This window comes from Furipterus horrens, unplaced genomic scaffold, assembly GCF_987537825.1.
Source record: "Furipterus horrens unplaced genomic scaffold, mFurHor1.1.pri manual_scaffold_4, whole genome shotgun sequence".
Taxonomy (NCBI): domain Eukaryota; kingdom Metazoa; phylum Chordata; class Mammalia; order Chiroptera; family Furipteridae; genus Furipterus; species Furipterus horrens.
In genome coordinates, this window is record NW_028327174.1 from 173643419 (window position 1) to 173652130 (window position 8712).

At 50.0% G+C, this 8712-nt stretch overlaps 1 pseudogene; it reads right to left on the reverse strand.

Annotated features, from left to right (window-relative positions):
- Positions 1-4392: 4392 nt before the first annotated feature.
- On the reverse strand, positions 4393-8162 carry LOC150013377 (olfactory receptor 13C7-like; annotated as a pseudogene).
- Between the last annotated feature and the right edge of the window lie 550 nt (positions 8163-8712).

Here is an 8712-nt window from a genome sequence, read left to right on the forward strand (position 1 = left end):
GGACCTGGCATACTTCCGGAGGGCCTGGAGTCATCCTGCATCCATGGATTCCTTCAGGACTGTAGCCTGTGCAGGGCTACAGAGCCCCCTCTGGACCAGGCAGTCCACCCCAGGGGCGTGGAGACCCTCCAAGGGATGTGGAGCCCTCCTGAGGACATGGATTCCTTCCTGGGGAGACAAAGCCCTCACAGGACATGGCATCATTCCTGAGGAAGTGGAGCCCCCCTTGGGGAAACAGCTCAGCCGCTCTGGCCTCAGGCCTCATCCCCAGAGGCCACACCTGGGCTGGGCTGGGCTAGGGGGGGCGATTGCAGAACACTGGGGCTGGGACTGGGGCTGGAATCTTCAGCTGATGCAGGGAGAGTCTGGTGTGTCTCCAATGAAGTATTTGCTGGTTCTGTGCTGCCTCTTTTTCTGCTGCCAAGGGTGTGGGGAGGGGAGGGAAAGAGGGACTTTGAAGTCAGCAGGGATGATGGGAGCCCAGCTGGAGCAAACTGCTGGAGCTACTGTCTGAGGCTTTAGTCCCATCATGTCAGGCTATAGCAGCTGGGAATAGGGAGGAGAGAGAGAGAGAGACACAGAGAGACACACAGAGAGGGAGAGATGCTGACATGATTTAAGTCATCGAGATCTCCCTTACGGTACCACACTCAACAGGGAAGGAAGCTGAGGCCCCAGGAAATTGGACTAGCAGGTACAGATCTCAGATGCACAAGAAATATCACAAGAACATCACTTCTATTTTCAGCCCCATTTTGCCTGGCTGCCAGAATCATAATCCATTGTCAATTTGGAATTTCTAGTCACAGCTAAGTTCTGAGGGTCTTATATAATGCAAAGATGTTGGGAGAGTGCCTTTTCTGGTCACCACGGTCCATAGACATCCACCCCCTGAGATTGCTGTCATTCCTCCTGGCCCCTGGTTGGCGGTGCAGGTAGGCCATGCCAGAGTGGATTCTTGGTCCTGGCTGTGTAACCACTTTTAGTCCCAAGACTCAGTACCCCTTCTGTGCCATGTGCAAAGACCTGTGGCACCTTGGCTACCCAGACATACCTTGGAGCCATTTCTACTCTGGGGTCCTGCTCTGGATTTTACTGGACCACCAAGGCATGAATTGCTCCCACTTTTAGATCCTGCAAATCTGATTGGGGGCTTGGCCGGGGGAGTGGGGCTCGGGGCCCCTCTCATTTTGGACCCCTCTGTGCCAATGCTCTCCCTGTGTCCTTTCCTCATTTCTTTTCCTACTCCTAGTTTAGGGACTATTTTGTTGATCTGGAAGTTGGGAAGCCTTACTTTTACTTATGTTTTCTCCCAAATCTTTCATCTATGCCTTAATGTTCCCTCTCAGGCCTAGGTTTTTGAAGGTCAAAAGCCAAGAAAATATCTCTTTGTCTTCTGGTTTCTGCCATCACAGCTCCTCGGGGCACTGAGCCTAATGAATGGTGAGAAGGAGCGAGAGGTGTGAGCTAAGTATCTGCTCCTGTATCAGAAATGTTATCCTGTCACATTAAGATGTATGGAATCAGGTCACCAGGACCCATGAACCCAAATAGGTAGGATTCAGGACACAGTCAACAGAATACAGATGGCACTGGAGAGGGAGACAGCTGGGGCAGACCCCACCCAGATGGGGGAGGGGTCAGAAGGGGCTTTCTGGAAGGGAAGTGTGTGTTGAATGAGGACTAATGAGTTTTCATAATGCCAAGATGTGGGGAGGGTGTTCACCCTGGTCACCAGTGTCTGTATTGCACCCTGAGATTTCCATCATTCCATTTGGTCTACAGCCAGGGAAGCACTAGGACACAGTACGGGGCCTACCCTGGTACGTGGTGTGTCCAGTGTGTTAGCTAAAGGCCAAGGAGTGTTTGGGCATTTGGGGAAACAGAGAGGAAGGAAAGACCGATAGTTATTGGGGGACTGGGAATGCTTCAGTGTGTCTGGGCTGGGGCAGAGTGTGTGGGTGGGGTAGGGGTGGCAACAAGCAGCCAGTAATGAGGTTGGGTGGGTAGGTGGGGTCTGGCTGTATCCTGTGGGAAATGAGCCACTGGCGAGATTTAAGCAGGAGAGTAGCGTGAAAAGATGGTGTTTTGTTTTTATAGACTGATGTTCTGATGGCTGGTGCAAAGATGGGTTTTGGAGAGTTTGGAGGACAAAAGTGCAGTGACACCACTGTTGCAGTATTTGAGATGGACGGGGAAGGCTGAAGGCAGTATCTGTGGAAAGGAGTGGATGGATTTTTTTAAAAAGATTTTACTTATTTACTTTTACAGAAAGGGTAAGGGAGGGAAAAATACAGGGCCAGAAACATCAATGTGTGAGTTACACTGATAGCTTGCCTCTCACACGCCCCCAACTGGGAACCTAGCCTGCAACCCAGGCATGTGCCCTGACTGGGAATCAAACCAATGACCTTTTGGTTTGCAGACTGGTGCACAATCCACTGAGCCACACCAGCCAGGGCAGGAGTGCACTGATTTAAGAGCTGTTATGAGGTGGATTCTGTAGGACTTTGTGACCAATTGGGTGTATGGAGTGGTGAGGGATGAGAGCAAGTGTATGACTGCCATGTTCTTGGTGTGGTGACTTGTGAGTGATGGTGTTATTCTCCGAGCTGGTGACACAGCTTTGGGGGGCAGGACAGTGAGTTCAGTTTTGGATAGTTTGAGTTTGAGGTGCCTGTGGGGAAAGGGCCAGCAAGAAGACCGTGCTGGGCAGAGCTGCTGAACCGGGTCTGGAACCCTCGTCTCCTGGTCCCCAAATAGGGTCCTTGGTTGTCTCCTGACTTGTCTCAGTAGATGGGGAGCCCAAGATGCCAACAACCCCAGCCTTCTGGGAATTTGGGGCTTTGGGCAACAGATATTGTGTCTCCTTGCTTGTGTCTGTCTACACAGTGCTCAGAGCACAGGGCTCAATCCCCAGAGGACGACATTGTGAGGGCTTCTGAGTGACAATTCAGTTCAGTAAACCTATAGGGAAAGCTTTGTGGGAGCTGCAGAGACGAACCAGACCTGGCTGAATCCTGCCCTCAAAAGAGCTCACATTTTGATGAAATATCACGATACAAAGCAGAATAGGACAGATACCAAGTGAAAGTTTCCAACACAGTGCTGTTGGATGAAAAGGAAAGGGAACACTTTCAAAGTGCATCAGGAAAGGATGCACGTGGGAGACAGTCCTGGTCTTACCAGAGAACAGCGAGCGGGAGGTGGCGGTGTGAGCGGTACAGACAACGCAGCGAGGGGTGGCCATGTGAAGGGCTCAGTGAAATATCAGGATGAAGATGTGGTTGGGGCGGGGGTTGTCTGGATTCTGGAGGGCCTGAGGACTCAACTGGAGAATTTGGACTCACTGCTGGGGTAATGGGGAGCCATCAGAAGTTCTTGCTGAGAAGAATGATGAATCGGGGTTTGACTGAAGCTGCAGACCACTGAGTGTTACAGGGATTTGTTACGGAGAAGGGGCCTGTGCAGTTACAGGAAGCAGTTAGAGAAGTTTACGCAGAGTGCTTACCTCTGCATCTAGCATTGGACCTGAAGTCGCTGGGTCCCTGGGTTGGTGGGGATGAAGTGGGGGAGGGGGAGGACAAACTAGAATCCATGTCTGGCTCTCAGTGCCTTCAATCTCAATGACACTGGTGACCTGCATGAGAAGTTGGCACTCTGCCACGGAGCTGCACTCAGCACAAGACTCCGAACAGTTGAAAGCGGTGATCCGGTGGGACGCAGAGGGGCTGCACTAACAACAAGGTGAGCCCGCAGATCAGCGGCAGCACATGAGTGCTCCTGCGGGTCTGCTGCTGCTTCAGCTTTGCCTTCCAAATCTCATGCCAATTCTCCTTGTGACCCACCCTAACCCAGAACCATATAGGGAAGGACATTCTGAGAGGCACAGCTCTGCCTAGTTAGCTTGACCCAGGGCAAGGCCACCACAGGTGAGCTAATGAGCTTTCCCTGGATGATTAACCTGGCATCAGCCAGTGACGGACGGATGGTGAGTGAACTGGAAGGCAACTTTCTGTAGGATGGTGTGGCAACCACTAGGCTGTATTCACAAGGTTCTCAGTCCTCCTTCTCCTTCCACGCACATGGTAGGTGTGCCTTCCCTCCTGATGCTCGCTGTGGCCTTGTGCCTTGTATTGGCCGATAGAATGTGAGTGGAAGTAACATGCCACTCCTGAGCGGAAGCTTGAAGAGTCAATGCAGGCCTTGCCATTTTCTCTCTTCCTTTTGTCATGGTGACCAGCATTGTTCCAGTCGTTGCTCTGTTATCCCGAGTCCCAGATGGATGAGGACGATGACACGGAGCAGACCCCCCAGCCAACTTCTAAAGGACCTGCAGCATGAGTGAGAAGTAAACCTTTGTGTTGTTAAGCCACGGAAATTTTGAAGTAGTTAGCACAATATAATCTGGCCTATCCTGCCAGATACAGCTGAAGAGCAACAGGGAAAGCAGGACAATTTCCTGGAGAGCAGGTCCCCCCACCCCGCAGAGCTATGGCAGCAGCTTTTCCCTCTGCATTTCTCAGACTGTAGGTGATGGGGCTCAGTGAGGGGATCATGACCCCATAGAACAATGCAATAATCTTATCCAAGTCAGAGTCCTCAGCCTTGGGCTTGAAGTACACGAAGGAGATAGTCCCATAGAAAACCACTACTCCTGTGAGGTGGGCAGAGCAGGTGGACAATGCTCTGCGCCAGCCTGCAGCAGAGGGTACCTTAAGGATGGCAGCAAGGATGAAGATGTAGGACAGATGAGCAAGAGCAGGGCCAGTGACAGGATAGCTGTGGCCACCATTAAAAGCAGCGCATTAGAGAGAGATGTCCCCACAGGCCAGTTTCAGCACTGCTAAGATCTTACAGAGGAAGTGGTTAATGACATTGTGGCCACAGAAGGGGAGGTTCTGGGTGACAATGGACTGCAGCAGTGAGTTGGCAAAGCCTGTCCCTCAGCTCAGTACTGCCATCCACATGCACATCTGCCCACTCATGAGCTCTGGGTACCTAAGCAGCTGGCAGATAGCTACATAACAGTCATATGCCATCACTGCCAAGAGCAGGCAGCCCGTGGAGCCCAGTGCCAGGGTCAGGTACATCTGCAGGGCACGGCCAGGGAAGGAGATGATCTTCTGAGCTTTCAGGAAGTTGACCAGCATGAAAGGCACAAAGGAGGATGGGCCATGGATGTCCAGGAGAGAGAGGTTGCTGAGAAAGAAGTACCTGGGGCTGCGCAGGTGGGGGTCCAGCATGTTCAGTCCTATGAGGAGGGTGTTCTCCAGCACATTCACAGAGTAGATGCCCAGGCAGAGCAGGACAATCTCTAGTTTATGGTAGCCGTGTAGCCCCAGCAGGACATATTCTGTTGCAGCTGTTTGATTGGCCCCACCCCTCTCTTTCTCCCTCCTTTTGCATCTGGACCATACAGGTGTCGGGCAAAGCTCTGGTTGGCCTGGGTGCCAAGCAACCTGAATGTGTGTCCTGGGGCAGGTCAGCCTCACCTCTGGGATTTAGTGTCACTGTGTGTATTATGAGAGACTGAGACTTAAGATCTGCAAGCTGGCCCTCTTGGTTCTGCAGTTCTGACATAATTTAGGGCAGATGAGACACATTTTAGTTCTGTAGGTTCTTTGCTGTTCCCTCCAGGGTGGGACCAGGAGACAATAATATAGGATTCATGTTTGACACACTCCTTTGGAATTTAGAGTTCTTGATTGTTGGAAGGAAGCATCTTTTCTAGGTTATGACTCCATATGGCTGAATTATGTTCATATCAGATTCACTCATTCATTGCTGAATATTTTTTGAATGCTTATTCTGTGCTAGCTATTGATTAGGTATTTGGGGCTACAGCAGAAAGACAAATAAGTGGACAGAAAGATGCCACACCTATCACAAGGGCTTTCCCTCATCCCTGCAGTAGGTGAGATGAGCTTTGTATTCAGGTGGGTGGTGGGTGGTGCTCACCTAGTATTCCTTTGGGCCATAGAGATTGAACGTTTCCACTCCACAGGATGTGTAAGCCTGATTTCTGGTCACCACTCCTTAAGGAATCATAAATCATCTGTTGATTTTTAAAAGAACATACGTATCCCAGCAGAGCCTCTGGTTACAGGATTTACTCCTAGTCATGAACATCAGGTGACTCCTTCCTGACCTTCATATTGATTTTTGGAATAAATGATATTGGTACTGATGTCACACAAGGAGGGAAGACCAGGTTCTAATCTGGCAGAGGTGTTGTTAGTCATTGACTAGCTTTATATATAGGGAGGGGTGGGAAGAGGCTGTGGTTTTCTCCCAGGTGGCTGTTCTGAGCTGGTGTCACTGCCTCCTTGGAAAATGCCAGGGTCAGGTATTCACAGGAGGAAGCTGAAATGTCCCTAAGGCACAGTAGTCTTGTTACACAGGAAAGCTGTCTTATGGCCCAGGTGACCTCTGGTCTAAAGGAGAAATAGGAGTTGAGGGTGACTTTTATCATTCGGAAGATATAATCACCCCTCCCGCAGCCCCTGCAGTCTTGGGTTGACTGTGAGGCCAATGTCCTGTGACACAGCAGTGGAGCCCTGTCTGTCCTTCAGGGATAGACTTCCCTCCTTATTCTGCCTCCTTAACTATTACATTTGCAGGGATGGAAGGGCTCACCCCCTCCTGAAAAACCTTGTCTTTTCCCAGTGCTATATCTTTGCCTAAGAATTTCCCTTTTGTAGGCCTGTCCTCCCTCCCTTCTTCCCTGGGGCGGGGGGCATTCCTGCTCATTCCTCAGAGCCCAGCCCAATCTCTTCTTCTCCCTCCAGCCCTCTGCAGTTATCCTCTCCCTTCTGATACTTCCTTAGCCCTTGGCCATCTCTCTGTCTTCTTGTATGGTGCACTCTGTACCTGTCTCCTCTCCTACCCTTGAGATCAGGGCTCTGTTCCCTTCCTTTCAGAACCTCCTACAGATAATCAATGCACAATTCAAAAAACCTAGCTTTGCATCTAGGTTCAGCACTAACTAGCTGTGTGATATCAACCAAGTGACTCAATCTCTCTGAGATTCAGTTTCCTTTTGAAAAATGGGGATGCCGTGTAGCTCAGATGAAACATACATGTGAAGGTGCTCCCTGGCACTAACATGTTGTTACTGAGGCTCCAGATCAAAGGCTTTGCTTTCAGCCACAAGGGACCTGCTGGGCTGTGCTTGACACCTCTTGGACAAGAGCTCCAGTGTGTGTCATGACCCCCTCTCTCCCAAGAGTGTGTGCTGGCATCTTCTCCTCCAGGCTGAATCAGGGTGATTGTTGAGGAAGTTTCTGGAACATCGGGGCAGGTGATTAATCTGGGTCAGCAACTGACCTTAAATCTTATCCATGTAAACATTGAAAGGTAAGGTTTCTCTTGCTAAGATTTGGTGAAAAGATAAAGAATTGCCTGAGTGTGGTGGTTCATTTGTTCACTTATTCAACAGATATTTGTTGAGCACCTACTATGTGCTAGGCCCTGTGTGAGGCTCTGGGGATAAAGGAAAGACAGACTTCTGCATCAACAGAGTTCACACTGGCTCTCTCTCTCTCAATAACCTTGGACACATACCCTCCTCTCTCTGGGCTTTAGAAATCTCTGAGATTCTTTTTGAGTCTGGAATATAAAGACAAACTAAAACTTGAATTCTGGAAAGAAGTAAAGGAAAGCATCTTTTTTTTCACTCGAGATTATAACTTTATGTGGCTAGATTGTGCCCACAGTATTTCAGATTCAAACATAAGGACTTGGTTTTTGGGGGTGTGTTGCTACAAAAAGACTTACATTAACCTTGAAGTATGACACTGAACACGATGCGGGGGTGTTTCCCACAGGTGAAATGTGACTCTGCATCTCTCTTCCTCACCTTTGTCTGTAACACAAAGACTGAGTGGTAACAGCAGAGGTGTTTGAGAGCTTTTGTGATCCGGCTCTGACCTGGCCACCTGCCTCACCTCCCTCTACTACGTCCCTTCTTGCAATACCTGCTCCAGCCTCAGCAGACACTCCTCATTAATGGACAAACCCCACACAGTCCTGTCTCATCCTTCTTCTCATACTCTTTCTTCAGCCTAGAGGGGCCTTTCTCTCCCACTTATCCTTCGAGGCTCAGCTCACACACACCTCCTCTCTGCAGCCTTCTCATATGCTTCTATAGAGGTCACCATCCCGACAACATGATGTCCACAGCAGGAGGCCACTAACAGGGGTTCGTCACTGCCACTCACGAGGTGTTGGTGATGGCTATTTGAGATCTGCTATTCTGCCGAAAATCCTGATCCCAGATGTCTTACCTTGAGGCCCCCTCCCACTCCCGATACACACTCACCAGCAGAATGATAAGCCCTGTGACTGCTGGCAGAACAACTCTAGGGGTGCTGGTCTCCTACCTGTAGCAACGACTGCTTTTTCTGAAGAGCAGAATCAGGAGAACAGTGGGTTTCCTCACAATTTGTCTGACTGTAACACATTCATGGAAATCAGAACTAGCTCATGAGGCCACAGGCTAATGGTCCCAAAGATGTAAGTCTGTGTGCAGAAAAAATCATGCTGCCAGGTTACTGACAGCTTACAGTCTGCAACATGGGTACAGAATGAGACATCAGGACACAGCTGCTGTTTCCTCTGTGATTCAGTTAAGGTGAGCTAGGCTTTGCTGCGGTAACACACAAACTTGTAATTTTAGTGGCTTACTACGACAAAGGTTTCTTTCCTTCT